At 44.7% G+C, this 21,708-nt stretch overlaps 1 protein-coding gene across 3 annotated transcripts in view; it reads right to left on the bottom strand.

The window, feature by feature from the left end:
• The window catches only part of LOC137433024 (mitochondrial glutamate carrier 1), a 125,140-nt gene extending 118,839 nt beyond the window's left edge, over nucleotides 1-6,301 (bottom strand). Inside the window, exons 1-2 of one of the 3 annotated variants that reach the window (XM_068125409.2) lie at nucleotides 5,769-5,826; nucleotides 5,366-5,445 (exon numbers count right to left, since the gene is read on the bottom strand). The gene's annotated coding sequence lies outside the window, so the exon portion shown is untranslated. Of the gene's footprint in view, nucleotides 1-5,365; nucleotides 5,446-5,768; nucleotides 5,827-5,854 lie in introns of those variants that run through there. The other 2 variants (XR_013624424.1, XM_068125408.2) reach the window with 2 other exon arrangements.
• Nucleotides 6,302-21,708: the final 15,407 nt, after the last annotated feature.

Below are 21,708 nucleotides of genomic sequence, written 5' to 3'. Positions count from 1 at the left end.
TTTGTAAAGTAGATGTTTATGGGTAGTGTTGTGTTTTGTGGATACAGTAGGGGGTAAGGGAGGGGCCATGTAGGTTACCTGGTGGGGGGGGGGCGTACGGTAGGAACGTACCTGTCTCACCTGGTTCCCATGTGCCCCCAGTGTGCATCACCTTACATTGCGTGCACTTTTGCGCCCTTACCACCTTACTCACTTGTTTCTTCTTTTGTCTCCCACCTCCGAGGATCTGGCTTTGGGGTAGAGAGAGAGGAGAGAGAGGTGCTGGCTGCGCAGTTGTGGGCCTGCACTTTCGCTGTTTGCTGCCGGGATCGATACACCATATGGACCGCAATGTTTGTGGCCACCCACAATGGACCGCAGTTCGTTTGCGGCCAAGCACCACCCGGGGATGGACCTATGGGTCAACGTGGCACCTATGCCATAAAGGTGAACCACTGTTAATTAACACCACTGAAGGCCACACGAAGAGCAAGAGACACCTGCAGGGTTAGGGGTTGTCGCATTTATTTTTAATCATTGAACAATGGTGACTGCACCGGATGGTGCTGACTGTGTGGTGGGGTGGTGCTTTTGATGCTGGGAAAGGGTGCTCTGCACGTTATTAAAGGCCGTCGGCCACAGAGCACTCGTGGGTTGGTGTATCGATGTTGGCAAGCGCGCTCTCTCTCTATGCATAACATCTGCATGTGTCCCTCCAAAAACAGGTCCTGGATCGTAGTGTAAATAGCAGCGTAGTCTTGTAAATAATGCTCCCTACCGGCTGTATGTTTAGTTTGAGAATTCTTTCCGGATTCGGTTATCCTGTGGGTGTGTTTCTGTGAGGAGAAGGGTGCAACGTCGCAGGGGGACATATTTACTCATTTGTGAATATCTGTAAAACTGTCGCACTCAGGGTAGAGTTAATAGTAGAGGGAACTACATTGCGTGCCACACTAAAGTAGGTAAAAATTTATCGGGTCGGGACGCCCCGAGGGTAGAGAAGGGTGCAATGTTGCGAATATGGAATTTGGCCTCCATATCCGCTTGTAAATATTCCCCTATTTTCTCCAATACTCCCCAACTTTCCCCAGTCCCCCATTCCCTAGTCCCATTGCATGTAAATAACAATCAGTAGAGCCGACCTTCCCCTTATTCCCCCATTAAATGTCGTGCCCAGGTCCACCGCACCACACGTAGACAACTTTCGGACATCTTCCTAGTTATTCTTAATCTATGTCAGTTAAGGCCTCGTTTCCATTAATTATGACTCTTCGTTGCACCAGAATGTGATTATATGGCACCAGTAGTGAGTTTAGGACCTTCCCATACCTCCTCCCATCTTCTTCCCCAAACAACAACAACAACAACAACTACATCTACAACAACAACAACAACAACAACTACAGCTACAACAACAACAACAACAACTACAACAACGGCGCGCGCGGGGAGTGTGCGTCCTCCCTCCGGCTCGGTTAGCCGCCATTATCCATGCGCCCCACGGGGTTACCACGAAGGGGCTGGCTGTCAGCTCCTCGTCAAGGGCGGAGCCTGGTAAACCCCCCCCGCACCCAATAAGAAGGGCGGACCGATTCCATCTGGGCGGAGCTAACGAGCCGAGGGCGTGTCACTCCCCGCCGGATATACGCAGCCGCTTGCCGGACGTGACGAGAGATGCGCCCCCAGCTTGAGACGACAAGACGCCACCTCGAGCGCTGAGAGACCTCCTGCATCTTTTGGGCCGCGCCATCCTGTCCCTGAGCACAAGGTGCACCTTGTGCTGGCCATCGAATACCCGCTTTCCTCGCCATCAATCCCCGTGTGAGTCAGTTTTTGTCCTGTTTCTCTGTGGTCTGTCGGGAATAATATAAGGTTGTGTCTAAGTGCCTGTCTTCCTATGATGTACCTCTTGTAGTTGTAATCTAACCTTCCGCCTTAATATAACCTCCTCCGGAGGTCTTGAGAACTGAACCCCTGGTGTCGTATTGTGTCATTATAACCCAGCCGGGTGTCTTCTCTTTCCTATTGAGCCAGCGTAGCGCGGCTTCGTCGACGTTCGAGTACAATCGGGTAATTTGTGCGGACACGACGGCCATTCCGCTCGGCCCACCACTGAGAAAGACGTGTAGTGGCCGCTTCCGTTTTGCAGAATTAAATCTTTTTTCAAAACGGGCGCTATGTACTGTTTAGATTTTGATGATTTGCATGTGATATGATTCAATGGATGTTTATATGAATCGTTTAAAATAAAAAACGCCTTCAATTTCTGATATTTTGCCTTTTCATTTGGGCTTCCCAATTGAAGACAATGAGGGCATGAGGCAAAAGATTATGTGGTGTGATGAGACGAAAATTGAACTCTTTGGCCTGAATGCAAAATGCTTAGTCTGCCAGCACATCACCCATCTAACACCATCCCTACCCTGAAGCATGGTGGTGGCAGAATCATGCTATGGGGATGCTTTTCAGCGGCAGGGATTGGGAGACTTGTAAGGATAAAGGAAACAATGAATGGAGCCAAGACTTGGCAAATATTTGAGGAGAACCTGCTTCAGAGTGCAAAAGACCTAGACTGTGGCGAAGATTTACCTCCCAACAAGACAATGACCACAAGCATACAGCCAAAGCACCACTGGAATGGCTTCAGAACAGGAACGTGAAAGTCCTTGAGTGACCCAGCCAAAGCCCAGACGTGAATCCCATTGAGAATCTGTGAAAAGACTTGAAGATTACTGTTCACCGACGCTCCCCATCCAACTTGACAGAGCTTGAGCAAAACTGCAAGGAAGAATGGGGAGAAATTTCCCAATTCCAGATGTGCAAAGCTGATACAAACATACCCAAGAAGACTCAAAGCTGTAATCGCTGCCTAAGGCACTTATACAAAGTATTGACTCAGGGGGTGAAATACTTTTGTAAATTGGATATTTCAGCTTTTCTTTTTCAATTATTTTGTATAAACTTCGAAATAAAAATTCCACTTTGACATTATGGGGTATTATGTGTAGATCAGTGACAAAAAAATCTCAATTTAATCCATTTTTAATTCAGGCTGTATCACAAAAAAATGTAAAAAAGTGAAGGGTGTGAATACTTTCTGAAAGCACTGTGTATCAGGCTCTCCATGGTCTTTCCAATGACTGAAATGAGGCTGAATGAACAATACTTTGCAGCATTCTTTTGGCTTCCTTTAGTTTATTTTAAATTGGAATAACATTGCCGAGTTTCCATTCATTAAAAATACTGTACAACATAATATGGAGTCTTCTGGAAAAAGGAAGAGAGGATTTTCCAGTCTCAGAGAGGTCAATTAATATGAGGAAAAAGACTGGGCGAAGAAGGAGAGGTTCCATTTAAGACAACATTTTTGACTGTGTGAATGAAGGAAGTTAGAAATCCTGCTTTGGATGAAATCCAGGAATGAAAGCAATGCCACAAGAAGAGAGAAGAGAGCTTGGTAAGCAAAGCAGGATGACCGATTGTGGTGAATACCTGAGATATGTCCAGGGAGATGGTCCTAACCTCTTGTTTGAGATTGAGGGCCTCCAACCATTGATGAGAGGAGCAGAAGCATGCCCAATGTTGAGTGAGAGGAATGGAATGCAAACTGATGGTTTGGACCGGGTCTCTTGGGCATCCCAATACGTTCACTGTAGTAGCTCCAGCTCTTCCACAAGCCTCAACAATGTACACAAAAAGTCGAGGCTCATGGAGGAGCTAGAACATAGAACGGATAAGGACGTAACAGAACAAAGGGAACAGTAGAAGAAGAAGGGTGGAACACACCAACAGCGGGGTTGAAGGACGAAATAGAGGGAGAATTGTACAAATAATGGATGTGGGGAAGAATGAGGGGTAGGTGAAACCACATGGGGTGGACCCGATGGAAACAGAAACAAACTCTCAGGAAGGAAAAACTGGAAATTTGGAAAGAAGTGGGCTTGAGGACAATTAACGAGGGTAGAAAAGATAATGGTTTTGGATTGGGGACGATCCGAGATGGTGGTGGAGAGATGTCTTGAAAACCTGGAGGGAAGAATGAGATTGAAGAGATGTGGAAGTTGGATCCACAGGCAGGAAAAAAGAGGAAGGAATGAGTGGTGTGAGCAGTGATTCTGGTTTTAGGTAGTTTCATCAGAAGATGGTGGACTGTGTGTGCCCTGCAGAATCTTGGGGGGGCAAAGCATGGAAAGAGCAGAGGGTGGAAAACCAGAAAGGAAGTGGTAGAAGACAGCGAGACCACCAACCTGTCTGCGATGGTGAAGTGATAGACCCATCGACTCAGCTTCTTCATAATCTTGATGAATTTGGTATCCACAGCATCAAGCTAAGCAAAGTGTGAGGCAGAAGGCTCCAGCCCAGAGCGGAGAGCAGTACTCCATCAAGGTGCAGATGAAGGCCTTGTAGGTGGATACGAGTTCAGGTGTGCCGTATTGGGATAATCAAATTGATTTCACCTGGAATGATCCATTGATTGTGAGGGAGGTCAGCAGGGATTTCTTAGAATTTATTTGCTGCATTAATTATGTATTTTAGAAACAATAAATGTGATGATAAGTACTCATGCCTCTAATCTGTGTATCGTGGGTTAAAATCCCAACCCAGCTGTAAACTGTCATCCTGTGGTTTGCCATTGTCACCCTGTGTCACCCTGTGGGTCCACATTGAAGGTAATTCATCGATGTGTGTGCCGTCCGTCGGATGGACGTTCCACTGCGTGTCCCGTCTTCCAGCATTAGTAGAGGATGTTGAAGATCCCACGGCGTTTTTCACAAAGAGTGCGCCAGCTATCACCGGAACCCTGGGCAAATTCCAAATTCCTCCACTAACTGCTGTTGGGAAGGGAATGGCAAACCACAGAATAGAACCCTTGCCCAGAAATTGCTTCATCGGCACCGACGCTCTGTGACAGTGAATGGTGCATCAGGAACGAGAAGTGGGATGAGAGCAAAAGTGTGCGAGACGCTAAACGATGGGAAATCACAGCTGGGAAAAGTACTCCTGTCATTTTAGTGTGGATCACTTAATGTCAGGATTTGGTTGATACCTGCCTGGTTGTTGTTCTTCTTCAGATTTGTGGACTCAGCTCCTCACGGTCTCCTGTTTTCACTCTGCAGGAGTTCCTTGCCAATCATCCGAAGCAATCAGGAGATTTTTAGATTTGGATCCCAATTTTTGTCCTGATCTAAACCACAGGTTCACCCGTCGATTGTAACGTCAGAGGATCTTGGGAATCACTGGAATGAAGACAGTAAGACAAAATAAGCTCATTGGACTCTGAACTCCAAGCACAGAAACGTGTGTCCTCGGCGAAGGGATTGCCGAGCGCGATAAGGAGACAGATGGAGCGATTATATAACAAAATGAAACGTTTGTACAGTTTCACCTCTACAGTGACCCGACGGATCGATGGTCAGACTCATAAGCTCGCTCAAATTGGCTCCGGGCTCAGGTCGCTCATCACGTCTACAAATGGGCGCGCAAAATGAGCGGGAGGATGGCCGATGGTATGAGCGGGAGGATGGTATGAGCGGTTCGGCTGAAAAACAACACACAAAACACAGATACAAGAACAAAAAGTATGGACAATCTTTACATGGGTTTTCATGAATCACGGATATCGTGTACAAACGATTCACTGCAATTATATATATATATATAAATAAATACATGTTAATGTGTATTAATATTTTTAAAAAAAAATGTGTGTATATATATATATATATATATATATATATATATTGATTTTCATATCAGTGCGTGGGCTCGGAGAGAATGATCAATACAACCTGCAGGACGGAGGACTGGAGGAGGTGAATGGAAAGAAAGAGAGAGAAAGGCTTGATGGACGTTTGAGAGAAGAGAAATGGCTTACATTAACGGTTGGAGCAGGAGGCAAGTTCGGAGCGCAAGATGCGAAATGGATGCTGCGGCTGCGGGAATGAGCGCGGTCGCCCAATCAGCATCCGGACAGCAGACACCTCATCGGGAACCAGGGGAGCATCGCTAGGGGGAGCCGTCTGCTCATTCCTCGTGGAAAATCCGCTCCTTTTCATGTGCAGTAGTGAGGAGATGCGAGCGCAAAGAGGCGCCGACGACCCCAGAAGGGTGACGATGCGCCACCCCCCCCCCCCGCCTTACTCCCCTCCCCCCCACCCCCCAACCTACAATCCGCCGAGCTACACGCGGTGTCCATGGAGCTGGAGGTGTATAATTACCTGGTCGACGTCGACCAATTTACCCTCAACGTCTCACAAATGGGCCTTTGACATGTTGCTTATTCCATTTGGAGTCACAGCTCACAGTGACATTTACTGTGTATGATTTACCAGGGAACGTTTAATTATTATCGGAGCTTCATGGACTATGTCCTTGTCCCTGGGGTGTGTTCGTGTGCCATTACCAAGCAGCTTGTTATCGCTCACCAAGCCGGCCGTTCCTTACCAACCATTTCGATGTCTTCTAGTCTTGTGCTCATAGCTACAACTACTACAACTAGACCGTGATTCATTCATTGATTCCTTCATTCGGTGCAGCACGTGACTGCTGGTTGTGCCTCTGCTGAAGTGATGTGCTCCCGGTGATGCAGAAATATGGGATTTGTTCAGGATGCCGGTGATAACTCGCCTGCTGTTCGTGGAAAAACACAGTGGTATCTTTGAATTCACCCGACTAATGCTAGCAGAGAGGACATCCAACTTGAAAGTCCATGTGAGCAGCATCGCACCTTGTGATGGATTGAGCTCCGTGCTTGGAAACACCGATCCGATTATTTGTCTTCGGGTCAGGACTCAAACCCAAACAAGAAAGAGCAATCAGAGATTGCAGACCCTCGCCAGGATGTGTTTTCAGTGGTTTTTAAGGCTTTTGTGTTAAAAAAAATATGGTGGCCGAACCACGTGACCGATGACGTCAGCATTATTATTTTTTCCCACCAATTTATCCCAAGATTATGCTCCAGAAATTTCATCTTGATCGATGACGTTTTGTACTTGTCGATTTATGACGTCATAATGGAGGCACGTATGACATCATCATTAACATGTTATTCCACATGGAGAGCTCTTTACAATAAGCGATGTCTCAATTTTTTCTATGCAGCGCTTTCGGAGATATAGAGGTGCAAAGTTTTTCGGTTTTTCTAAGATGGCGGCTATACCACGTGACATATGACGTCATAATTATAAGTAAAAAATTATACAGGTGGAGTTGCATCTATGGTGAAAATTTGTTGTCAATGAGACCAACGGTTGCAGAGAAAATCATATTTATTCTGTGCAGACAAACAAACAGACCAACAGACAGACAGACAGACAAATGAAAAATCGGTCAGAGACCGAGGACTTGCCGGAATGTACTTTTTTATCGGCCATTTTGGATGAAGTTTTTCGGTTTTTCCAAGATGGCGGCTGTACCACGTGACCGATGACGTCATCATTATTTGTTTTGTAAACTAATTTATTCCTAGATTATGCTCAAGAAATTTCATCTTGATCGGATGAAGTTTTGTACTTGTCGAATTATGACGTCATCATGGAGGCAACTATGACATCATCATTAACATATTTTATTCCACATGGAGAGTTCTTTACAATGAGCCATGTCTCAATTTTTTCTGTTCAGCACTTTCGGAGATATAAAGGTGCAAAGTTTTTCGTTTTTTCCAAGATAGCGGCCGAACGACGTGACCGATGACGTCATTATTATTATTTTTTTCTCCATCAGTTTATGCCGACATGGTGTTCAAGAAATTTCAACTTGATTGGATGAACTTTTGTACTTGTCGATTTATGACGTCATCATGGAGGCAACTATGACATCATTATTAACATCTTTTATTCCACATGGAGAGTTCTTTTCAATGAGCCATGTCTCAATTTTTTCTATTCAGCACTTTCGGAGATATAGAGGTGCAAAGTTTTTCGGTTTTTCCAAGATGGCGACCGAACCACGTGACCGATGACGTCATCATCATTTTTTTTTCTCCACCAGTTTATGCCGACATGGCGGTCAAGAAATTTCATCTTCATCGGATGAAATTTGGTACTTGTCGAATTATGGAATTATGACGTCATAATGGAGGCCTTGGGCCGAGAGAGTTAAAAATTGGGCACAGTCTATTCCAGGGCAAGACAAATATGTGTGTAAAGTTTGGCGATTCTATGTGCAACGGTGTAGACGTAGTGCTGCGCACAGACAGACAAACAGACAAACAGGCAGAATGAAAAATCGGTCAGAGACCGAGGACTTGCCGGAATGTACTTTTTTATCGGCCATTTAGGACAAATATGGCGGCCGAACCACGTGACATATGACGTCATCATTAACATATTTTATTCCGCATGGAGAGTTCTTTACAATGAGCCATGTCTCAATTTTTTCTATTCAGCACTTTCGGAGATATGGAGGTGCAAAGTTTTTCGGTTTTTCCAAGATGGCGGCCGAACCACGTGACTGATGACGTCATCAGTAACATTTTATTCCCCATGGAGAGTTCTTTACATTGAGCCACGTCCCAAGTTTTTCTATTCAGGTCTTTCGGAGATATGGAGGTGTAACGTTTTCTGGTTTTTCCAAGATGGCGGCCGACCACGTGACATATGACGTCATCATTAACATATTTTATTCCCCATGGAGAGTTCTTTCCAATGAGCCATGTCTCAATTTTTTCTGTTCAGCACTTTTGGAGATATAGTGGCGCAACGTTTTGCCGTTTTTCCAAGATGGCAACCGAACCACGTGACTGATGACGTCATCATTTACATATTTTATTCCCCATGGAGAGTTCTTTCCAATGAGCCATGTCTCAATTTTTTCTGTTCAGCACTTTTGGAGATATAGTGGCGCAACGTTTTGCCGTTTTTCCAAGATGGCGACCGAACCACGTGACTGATGACGTCATCATTTACATATTTTATTCCCCATGGAGAGTTCTTTACAAAGAGCCATGTCTCAATTTTTTCTGTTCAGTACTTTCGGAGATATAGAGGTGCAAATTTATTCGGTTTTTCCAAGATGGCGGCCGAACCACGTCACCGATGACGTCATCATTGAGGCACAGTATATTTGAGGGCAAGACCATTATGTGTGCAAAGTTTGGCGATTCTCCGTGCAACGGTGTAGACGCAGTGCTGCAAACAGACAAACAGACAGACAAACAGACAAACAGACAAATGAAAAATCGGTCAGAGACCGAGGACTTGCCGGAATGTACTTTTTTATCGGCCATTTAGGACAAATATGGCGGCCGAACCACGTGATAGATGACGTCATCATTAACATATATTATTCCCCATGGAGAGTTCTTTACAAAGAGCCATGTCTCAACTTTTTCTATTCAGCACTTTTGGAGATATGGAGGTGCTACGTTTTTCGGTTTTTCCAAGATGGCGGCCGAACCACGTGACCTATGATGTCATCTTTAACATATTTTATTCCCCATGGAGAGTTCTTTACAATGAGCCATGTCTCAATTTATTCTATTCAGCACTTGCAGAGATATGGAGGTGCAAAATTTTTCGGTTTTTCCAAGATGGCGGCCGAACCACGTGACATATGACATCATCATTAACAAATTTTATTACCCATGGAGAGTTCTTTACAATGAGCCATGTCTCAATTTTTTCTGTTCAGTACTTTCGGAGATATCGTGGCGCAACGTTTTGCCGTTTTTCCAAGATGGCGACCGAACCACGTGACTGATGACGTCATCATTTACATATTTTATTCCGCATGGAGAGTTCTTTACAATGAGCCATGTCTCAATTTTTTCTGTTCAGTACTTTCGGAGATATAGAGGTGCAACGTTTTTCGGTTTTTCCAAGATGGCGGCCGAACCACGTCACCGATGACGTCATCAATTGGGCACAGTCTATTCCAGGGCAAGACCAATATGTGTGCAAAGTTTGGCGATTATACGTGCAACGGTGTAGACGCAGTGCTGCAAACAGACAGACAGACAAACAGACAGACAGACAGACAGACAAACAAACGAACAGATCAACATACTTGCCGGAATCTTTTCCGGCAAGTAACAAACAGACAAACAGACAAACAAACGAACAGATCAACATACTTGCCGGAATCTTTTCCGGCAAGTAATGAAAAATCGGTCAGAGACCGAGGACTTGCCGGAATGTACTTTTTTATCGGCCATTTAGAACAAATATGGCGGCTGAACCACGTGATAGATGACGTCATCATTAACATATTTTATTCCCCATGGAGAGTTCTTTACAATGAGCCATGTCTCAATTTTTTCCATTCTGCACTTTTGGAGATATAGTGGTGCAAAGTTTTCTCGTTTTTCCAAGATGGCGGCCGAACCATGTGACCGATGGCATCATCATTAACATATTTTATTAACGCACAGGTTGTAAACCTGGTGCGTTATAGCGTTTGTCTGGGAATTTCGGGCGCTCAAAAGTGAAGCTAGTTTCTGTCACCCATTTCTGTCGCTCATTTCTGTCGCTCAGATGTGTAAACATGACGTCATCAAATCTATATTTATAGGATAGGTTATAGGAGATATATATGTTATAGGATAGGAATATAGGACCCAAATGACCCAGAGGACCCAAATGACCCAGAGGACCCAAATGACCCAGAGGACCCAAATGACCCAGAGGACCCAAATGACCCAGAGGACCAAAATGACCCAGAGGACCCAAATGACCCAGAGGACCCAAATGACCCAGAGGACCCAAATGACCCAGAGGACCCAAATGACCCAGAGGACCCAAATGACCCAGAGGACCCAAATGACCCAGAGGACCCAAATGACCCAGAGGACCCAAATGACCCAGAGGACCCAAATGACCCAGAGGACCCAGAGGACCCAAATGACCCAGAGGACCCAAATGACCCAGAGGACCCAAATGACCCAGAGGACCCAAATGACCCAGAGGACCCAAATGACCCAGAGGACCCAAATGACCCAGAGGACCCAAATGACCCAGAGGACCCAGAGGACCCAGAGGACCCAGAGGACCCAGAGGACCCAAATGACCCAGAGGACCCAGAGGACCCAAATGACCCAGAGGACCCAAATGACCCAGAGGACCCAAATGACCCAGAGGACCCAAATGACCCAGAGGACCCAAATGACCCAGAGGACCCAAATGACCCAGAGGACCCAAATGACCCAGAGGACCCAAATGACCCAGAGGACCCAAATGACCCAAATGACCCAGAGGACCCAAATGACCCAGAGGACCCAAATGACCCAGAGGACCCAAATGACCCAGAGGACCCAAATGACCCAGAGGACCCAAATGACCCAGAGGACCCAAATGACCCAGAGGACCCAAATGACCCAGAGGACCCAAATGACCCAGAGGACCCAAATGACCCAGAGGACCCAAATGACCCAGAGGACCCAAATGACCCAGAGGACCCAAATGACCCAGAGGACCCAGAGGACCCAAATGACCCAAATGACCCAGAGGACCCAAATGACCCAGAGGACCCAAATGACCCAGAGGACCCAAATGACCCAGAGGACCCAAATGACCCAGAGGACCCAAATGACCCAGAGGACCCAAATGACCCAGAGGACCCAAATGACCCAGAGGACCCAGAGGACCCAGAGGACCCAGAGGACCCAAATGACCCAAATGACCCAGAGGACCCAGAGGACCCAAATGACCCAGAGGACCCAAATGACCCAGAGGACCCAAATGACCCAGAGGACCCAAATGACCCAGATGACCCAAATGACCCAAATGACCCAGAGGACCCAAATGACCCAGAGGACCCAAATGACCCAGAGGACCCAAATGACCCAAATGACCCAGAGGACCCAAATGACCCAGAGGACCCAAATGACCCAGAGGACCCAAATGACCCAGAGGACCCAAATGACCCAAATGACCCAGAGGACCCAAATGACCCAGAGGACCCAAATGACCCAGAGGACCCAAATGACCCAGAGGACCCAAATGACCCAGAGGACCCAAATGACCCAGAGGACCCAAATGACCCAGAGGACCCAAATGACCCAGAGGACCCAAATGACCCAGAGGACCCAAATGACCCAGAGGACCCAAATGACCCAGAGGACCCAAATGACCCAGAGGACCCAAATGACCCAGAGGACCCAAATGACCCAAATGACCCAGAGGACCCAGAGGACCCAGAGGACCCAAATGACCCAGAGGACCCAGAGGACCCAAATGACCCAGAGGACCCAAATGACCCAGAGGACCCAGAGGACCCAGAGGACCCAGATGACCCAAATGACCCAGAGGACCCAGAGGACCCAAATGACCCAGAGGACCCAAATGACCCAGAGGACCCAGAGGACCCAGAGGACCCAAATGACCCAGAGGACCCAGAGGACCCAAATGACCCAAATGACCCAAATGACCCAGAGGACCCAAATGACCCAGAGGACCCAAATGACCCAGAGGACCCAAATGACCCAGAGGACCCAAATGACCCAAATGACCCAAATGACCCAGAGGACCCAAATGACCCAGAGGACCCAAATGACCCAGAGGACCCAAATGACCCAGAGGACCCAAATGACCCAGAGGACCCAAATGACCCAGAGGACCCAAATGACCCAGAGGACCCAAATTCTATGTATGTTTCTATGATGATGTATGTTTTGGTGAAAGTACATAATGTGAATACTAGTAGCAATTTTACAAAAACCATGGCATAATTTCAAATCTTGACCCGAGATGATAATTATGCTACATCATAATTTCCATGTGCCAACCTGGGCGGAATCCAAGTGGATTCACTTGTTCCCCATGGAGAGTTCTTTACAATGAGCCATGTCTCAATTTTTTCTATTCAGCACTTTCAGAGATATTGAGGCGCAAAATTTTTCGGTTTTTCCAAGATGGCGGCCGAACCACGTGACATATGACGTCATCATTAACATATTTTATTCCCCATGGAGAGTTCTTTACAATGAGCCATGCCTCAATTTTTTCTGTTCAGTACTTTCGGAGATATAGTGGTGCAAAGTTTTGCCGTTTTTCCAAGATGGCGGCCGACCACGTGACATATGACATCATCATTAACATATTTTATTCCCCATGGAGAGTTCTTTACAATGAGCCATGTCTCAATTTTTTCTGTTCAGCACTTTTGGAGATTTTGTGGTGCAAAGTTTTGCCGTTTTTCCAAGATGGCGGCCGACCACGTGACATATGACGTCATCATTAACATATTTTATTCCCCATGGCGAGTTCTTTACAATGAGCCATGTCTCAATTTTTTCTATTCAGCACTTTTGGAGATTTCGTAGTGCAAAGTTTTGCCGTTTTTCCAAGATGGCGGCCGACCACGTGACATATGACGTCATCATTAACATATTTTATTCCCCATGGCGAGTTCTTTACAATGAGCCATGTCTCAATTTTTTCTGTTCAGCACTTTTGGAGATTTCGTAGTGCAAAGTTTTGCCGTTTTTTCCAAGATGGCGGCCGACCACGTGACTGATGACGTCATCATTAACATATTTTATTCCCCATGTGGAGTTCTTTACAATGAGCCATGTCTCAATTTTTTCTGTTCAGCACTTTTGGCGATATAGTGGTGCAAAGTTTTGCCGTTTTTCAAAGATGGCGGCCGACCACGTGACATATGACGTCATCATTAACATATTTTATTCCCCATGGAGAGTTCTTTACAATGAGCCATGTCTCAATTTTTTCTGTTCAGCACTTTTGGAGATATCGTGGCGCAACGTTTTGCCGTTTTTCCAAGATAGCGACCGAACCACGTGACTGATGACGTCATCATTTACATATTTTATTCCCCACGGAGAGTTCTTTACAATGAGCCTTGTCTCAATTTTTTCTGTTCAGCACTTTTGGCGATATAGTGGTGCAAAGTTTTGCCGTTTTTCAAAGATGGCGGCCGACCACGTGACATATGACATCATCATTAACATATTTTATTCCCCATGGAGAGTTCTTTACAATGAGCCATGTCTCAATTTTTTCTGTTCAGCACTTTTGGAGATATCGTGGCGCAACGTTTTGCCGTTTTTCCAAGATGGCGACCGAACCACGTGACTGATGACGTCATCATTTACATATTTTATTCCCCATGGAGAGTTCTTTACAATGAGCCATGTCTCAATTTTTTCTGTTCAGTACTTTCGGAGATATAGAGGTGCAACGTTTTTCGGTTTTTCCAAGATGGCGGCCGAACCACGTCACCGATGACGTCATCAATTGGGCACAGTCTATTCCAGGGCAAGACCAATATGTGTGCAAAGCTTGGCGATTCTACGTGCAACGGTGTAGACGCAGTGCTGCAAACAGACAGACAGACAGACAGATGAAAAATCGGTCAGAGACCGAGGACTTGCCGGAATGTACTTTTTTATCGGCCATTTAGGACAAATAGGGCGGCCGAACCACGTGACCGATGACGTCATCATTAACATATTTTATTCCCCATGGAGAGTTCTTTACAATGAGCCATACCTCAATTTTTTCTATTCAGGACTTTTGGAGATGTGGAGGTGCAGAGTTTTTCGGTTTTTCCAAGATGGCGGCCGAACCACGTGACCGATGACATCATCATTAACATATTTTGTTCCCCATGGAGAGTTCTTTACAATGAGCCATGTCTCAATTTTTTCTATTCAGCACTTTCGGAGATATGGAGGTGCTAAGTTTTTCGGTTTTTCCAAGATGGCGGCCGACCACGTGACTGATGACGTCATCATTAACATATTTTATTCCCCATGGAGAGTTCTTTACAATGAGCCATGTCTCAATTTTTTCTGTTCAGCACTTTTGGAGATATAGTGGTGCAAATTTTTGCCGTTTTTCCAAGATGGCGGCCGACCACGTGACATATGACGTCATCATTAACATATTTTATTCCCCATGGAGAGTTCTTTACAATGAGCCATGTCTCAATTTTTTCTGTTCAGTACTTTCGGAGATATAGAGGTGCAAATTTATTCGGTTTTTCCAAGATGGCGGCCGAACCACGTCACCGATGACGTCATCATTGAGGCACAGTATATTAGAGGGCAAGACCATTATGTGTGCAAAGTTTGGCGATTCTCCGTGCAACGGTGTAGACGCAGTGCTGCAAACAGACAAACAGACAGATGAAAAATCGGTCAGAGACCGAGGACTTGCCGGAATGTACTTTTTTATCGGCCATTTAGGACAAATAGGGCGGCCGAACCACGTGACCGATGACGTCATCATTAACATATTTTATTCCCCATGGAGAGTTCTTTACAATGAGCCATACCTCAATTTTTTCTATTCAGGACTTTTGGAGATGTGGAGGTGCAGAGTTTTTCGGTTTTTCCAAGATGGCGGCCGAACCACGTGACCGATGACATCATCATTAACATATTTTGTTCCCCATGGAGAGTTCTTTACAATGAGCCATGTCTCAATTTTTTCTATTCAGCACTTTCGGAGATATGGAGGTGCTAAGTTTTTCGGTTTTTCCAAGATGGCGGCCGACCACGTGACTGATGACGTCATCATTAACATATTTTATTCCCCATGGAGAGTTCTTTACAATGAGCCATGTCTCAATTTTTTCTGTTCAGCACTTTTGGAGATATAGTGGTGCAAATTTTTGCCGTTTTTCCAAGATGGCGGCCGACCACGTGACATATGACGTCATCATTAACATATTTTATTCCCCATGGAGAGTTCTTTACAATGAGCCATGTCTCAATTTTTTCTGTTCAGTACTTTCGGAGATATAGAGGTGCAAATTTATTCGGTTTTTCCAAGATGGCGGCCGAACCACGTCACCGATGACGTCATCATTGAGGCACAGTATATTAGAGGGCAAGACCATTATGTGTGCAAAGTTTGGCGATTCTCCGTGCAACGGTGTAGACGCAGTGCTGCAAACAGACAAACAGACAGACAAACAGACAGACAAACAGACAGACAGACAAACAAACGAACAGATCAACATACTTGCCGGAAAATTTTTCCGGCAAGTAATGAAAAATCGGTCAGAGACCGAGGACTTGCCGGAATGTACTTTTTTATCGGCCATTTCGGACAAATATGGCGGCCGAACCACGTCACCAATGACATCATTAGTAAGATATTTTATTCCCCATGGAGAGTTCTTTACAATGAGCCATGTCTCAATTTTTTCTGTTCAGCACTTTTGGAGATATCGTGGTGCAAAGTTTTGCCGTTTTATCAAGATGGCGGGCGACAACGTGACATATGACGTCATCATTAACATATTTTATTCCCCATGGAGAGTTCTTTACAATGAGCCATGTCTCAATTTTTTCTGTTCAGCACTTTTGGAGATATCGTGGTGCAAAATTTTCCGGTTTTTCCAAGATGGCGGCCGAACCACGTCACCGATGACGTCATCAATTGGGCACAGTCTATTCCAGGGCATGACCAATATGTGTGCAAAGTTTGGCGATTCTATGTGCAACGGTGTAGACGCAGTGCTGCAAACAGACAGACAGACAAACAGACAGACAAACAGATGAAAAATCGGTCAGAGACCGAGGACTTGCCGGAATGTACTCTTTTATCGGCCATTTAAGACAAATATGGCGTCCGAACCACGTGATAGATGACGTCATCATTAACATATATTATTCCCCATGGAGAGTTCTTTACAAAGAGCCATGTCTCAACTTTTTCTATTCAGCACTTTTGGAGATATGGAGGTGCTACGTTTTTCGGTTTTTCCAAGATGGCAGCCGAACCACGTGACCTATGATGTCATCATTAACATATTTTATTCCCCATGGAGAGTTCTTTACAATGAGCCATGTCTCAATTTTTTCTATTCAGCACTTTCAGAGATATGGAGGTGCACAATTTTTCGGTTTTTCCAAGATGGCGGCCGAACCACGTGACATATGACGTCATCATTAACATATTTTATTCCCCATTGAGAGTTCTTTACAATGAGCCATGTCGCAATTTTTTCCATTCTGCACTTTTGGAGATATAGTGGTGCAAAGTTTTCCCATTTTTCCAAGATGGCGGCCGAACCACGTGACCGATGGCGTCATCATTAACATATTTTATTCCCCATGGAGAGTTCTTTACAATGAGCCATGTCTCAATTTTTTCTGTTCAGCACTTTTGGAGATTTTGTGGTGCAAAGTTTTGCCGTTTTTCCAAGATGGCGGCCGACCACGTGACTGATGACGTCATCATTAACATATTTTATTCCCCATGGAGAGTTCTTTACAATGAGCCATGTCTCAATTATTTCTGTTCAGCACTTTTGGAGATATAGTGGTGCAAAGTTTTGCCGTTTTTCCAAGATGGCGGCCGACCACGTGACATATGATGGCATCATTAACATATTTTATTCCCCATGGAGAGTTCTTTCCAATGAGCCATGTCTCAATTTTTTCTGTTCAGCACTTTTGGAGATATAGTGGCGCAACGTTTTGCCGTTTTTCCAAGATGGCGACCGAACCACGTGACTGATGACGTCATCATTTACATATTTTATTCCCCATGGAGAGTTCTTTCCAATGAGCCATGTCTCAATTTTTTCTGTTCAGCACTTTTGGAGATATAGTGGCGCAACCTTTTTGCCGTTTTTCCAAGATGGCGACCGAACCACGTGACTGATGACGTCATCATTTACATATTTTATTCCGCATGGAGAGTTCTTTCCAATGAGCCATGTCTCAATTTTTTCTGTTCAGTACTTTCGGAGATATAGAGGTGCAAATTTATTCGGTTTTTCCAAGATGGCGGCCGAACCACGTCACCGATGACGTCATCATTGAGGCACAGTATATTAGAGGGCAAGACCATTATGTGTGCAAAGTTTGGCGATTCTCCGTGCAACGGTGTAGACGCAGTGCTGCAAACAGACAAACAGACAGACAAACAGACAGACAAACAGACAGACAGACAAATGAAAAATCGGTCAGAGACCGAGGACTTGCCGGAATGTACTTTTTTATCGGCCATTTAGGACAAATAGGGCGGCCGAACCACGTGACCGATGACGTCATCATTAACATATTTTATTCCCCATGGAGAGTTCTTTACAATGAGCCATACCTCAATTTTTTCTATTCAGGACTTTTGGAGATGTGGAGGTGCAGAGTTTTTCGGTTTTTCCAAGATGGCGGCCGAACCACGTGACCGATGACATCATCATTAACATATTTTGTTCCCCATGGAGAGTTCTTTACAATGAGCCATGTCTCAATTTTTTCTATTCAGCACTTTCGGAGATATGGAGGTGCTAAGTTTTTCGGTTTTTCCAAGATGGCGGCCGACCACGTGACTGATGACGTCATCATTAACATATTTTATTCCCCATGGAGAGTTCTTTACAATGAGCCATGTCTCAATTTTTTCTGTTCAGCACTTTTGGAGATATAGTGGTGCAAATTTTTGCCGTTTTTCCAAGATGGCGGCCGACCACGTGACATATGACGTCATCATTAACATATTTTATTCCCCATGGAGAGTTCTTTACAATGAGCCATGTCTCAATTTTTTCTGTTCAGTACTTTCGGAGATATAGAGGTGCAAATTTATTCGGTTTTTCCAAGATGGCGGCCGAACCACGTCACCGATGACGTCATCATTGAGGCACAGTATATTAGAGGGCAAGACCATTATGTGTGCAAAGTTTGGCGATTCTCCGTGCAACGGTGTAGACGCAGTGCTGCAAACAGACAAACAGACAGACAAACAGACAGACAAACAGACAGACAGACAAACAAACGAACAGATCAACATACTTGCCGGAAAATTTTTCCGGCAAGTAACAAACGAACAGATCAACATACTTGCCGGAAAAAAATTTCCGGCAAGTAATGAAAAATCGGTCAGAGACCGAGGACTTGCCGGAATGTACTTTTTTATCAGCCATTTAGAACAAATATGGCGGCTGAACCACGTGATAGATGACGTCATCATTAATATATTTTATTCCCCATGGAGAGTTCTTTACAATGAGCCATGTCTCAATTTTTTCCATTATGCACTTTTGGAGATATAGTGGTGCAAAGTTTTCCCGTTTTTCCAAGATGGCGGCCGAACCACGTGACCGATGGCATCATCATTAACATATTTTATTCCCCATGGAGAGTTCTTTACAATGAGCCATGTCTCAATTTTTTCTATTCAGCACTTTCAGAGATATGGAGGTGCAAAATTTTTCGGTTTTTCCAAGATGGCGGCCGAACCACGTGACATATGACGTCATCATTAACATATTTTATTCCCCATGGAGTTCTTTACAATGAGCCATGTCTGATTTTTTCCTGTTCAGCACTTTCGAAGATATGGAGGTGCAAAGTTTTTCGGATTTTCCAAGATGGCGGCCGAATCACGTGACCGATGACGTCATCATTAACATATTGTATTCTCCATGGAGAGTTCTTTGCAATGAGCCATGTCTCAATTTTTTCTATTCAGTACATTCAGAGATATGGATGTGCAAAGTTTTTCGGTTTTTCCAAGATGGCGGCCGAACCACGTGACTGATGACGTCATCATTAACATATTTTATTCCCCATGGAGAGTTCTTTACATTGAGCCACGTCCCAAGTTTTTCTATTCAGGTCTTTCGGAGATATGGAGGTGTAACGTTTTCCGGTTTTTCCAAGATGGCGGCCGACCACGTGACATATGACGTCATCATTAACATATTTTATTCCCCATGGAGAGTTCTTTCCAATGAGCCATGTCTCAATTTTTTCTGTTCAGCACTTTTGGAGATATAGTGGCGCAACGTTTTGCCGTTTTTCCAAGATGGCAACCGAACCACGTGACTGATGACGTCATCATTTACATATTTTATTCCCCATGGAGAGTTCTTTCCAATGAGCCATGTCTCAATTTTTTCTGTTCAGTACTTTCGGAGATATAGAGGTGCAAATTTATTCGGTTTTTCCAAGATGGCGGCCGAACCACGTCACCGATGACGTCATCATTGAGGCACAGTATATTAGAGGGAAGACCATTATGTGTGCAAAGTTTGGCGATTCTCCGTGCAACGGTGTAGACGCAGTGCTGCAAACAGACAAACAGACAGACAAACAGACAAACAGACAAACAGATGAAAAATCGGTCAGAGACCGAGGACTTGCCGGAATGTACTTTTTTATCGGCCATTTAGGCCAAATATGGCGGCCGAACCATGTGACCGATGACGTCATCATTAACATATATTATTCCCCATGGAGAGTTCTTTACAATGAGTCATGTCTCAATTTTTTCTATTCAGCACTTTCGGAGATATGGAGGTGCTAGGTTTTTCCAAGATGGCGGCTAACCCACGTGACCGATGACGTCATTATTAACATATTTTATTCCCCATGGAGAGTTCATTACAATGAGCCATGTCTCAATTTTTTCTATTCAGCACTTTCGGAGATATGGAGGTGCTAGGTTTTTCCAAGATGGCGGCTAAACCACGTGACCGATGACGTCATTATTAACATATTGTATTCCCCATGGAGAGTTCTTTACAATGAGTCATGTCTCAATTTTTTCTATTCAGCACTTTCAGAGATATGGAGGTGTTAGGTTTTTCGGTTTTTCCAAGATGGCGGCCGAACCACGTGACATATGACGTCATCATTAACAAATTTTATTCCCCATGGAGAGTTCTTTACAATGAGCCATGTCTCAATTTTTTCTGTTCAGCACTTTTGGAGATATAGTGGTGCAAATTTTTTGCCGTTTTTCCAAGATGGCGGCCGACCACGTGACATATGACATCATCATTTACATATTTTATTCCCCATGGAGAGTTCTTTACAATGAGCCATGTATCAATTTTTTCTGTTCAGCACTTTCGGAGATATAGAGGTGCAAAGTTTTTCCAAGATGGCGGCCGAACCACGTGACTGATGACGTCATCATTAACATATTTGATTCCCCATGGAGAGTTCTTTACAATGAGCCATGTCTCAATTTTTTTGGTTCAGTACTTTTGGAGATATGGAGGTGCAAATTTTTTCAGTTTTTCCAAGATGGCGGCCGAACCACGCGACTGATGACGTCATCATTAACATCTTTTATTCCCCATGGAGAGTTCTTCACAATGAGCCATGTCTCAATTTTTTCTGTTCAGCACTTTGAGATATCGAGGTGCAAATTTTTTCGGTTTTTCCAAGATGGCGGCCGAACCACGTGACCGATGACGTCATCATTTGGGCACAGTATATTAGAGGGCAAGACCAATATGTGTGCTAAGTTTGGCGATTCTACGTGCAACGGTGTAGACGCAGTGCTGCAAACAGACAAACAGACAAACAGACAAACAGACAAACAGACAAATGAAAAATCGGTCAGAGACCGAGGACTTGCCGGAATGTACTTTTTTATCGGCCATTTAGGACAAATATGGTGGCCGAAACACGTGATAGATGACGTCATCAGTAACTTATTTTATTCCCCATGGAGAGATCTTTTCAATGAGCCATGTCTCAATTTTTTATATTCAGCACTTTCAGAGATATGGAGGTGCAATTTTTTTCCAAGATGGCGGCCGAACCACGTGACATATGACGTCATCATTAACATATTTTATTCCCCATGGAGAGTTCTTTCCAATGAGCCATGTCTCAATTTTTTCTGTTCAGCACTTTTGGAGATATAGTGGTGCAAAGTTTTGCCGTTTTTCCAAGATGGCGGCCGACCACGTGACATATGACGTCATCATTAACATATTTTATTCCCCATGGAGAGTTCTTTACAATGAGCCATGTCTCAATTTTTTCTATTCAGCACTTTCGGAGATATGGAG

The sequence above is a fragment of the Myxine glutinosa genome, chromosome 8 (genome assembly GCF_964187855.1).
Source record: "Myxine glutinosa chromosome 8, kmMyxGlut1.1, whole genome shotgun sequence".
Taxonomy (NCBI): domain Eukaryota; kingdom Metazoa; phylum Chordata; class Myxini; order Myxiniformes; family Myxinidae; genus Myxine; species Myxine glutinosa.
The sequence above is the reverse complement of the archived record's forward strand: the minus strand, read 5'-3'. Positions and strand labels throughout refer to the sequence as shown.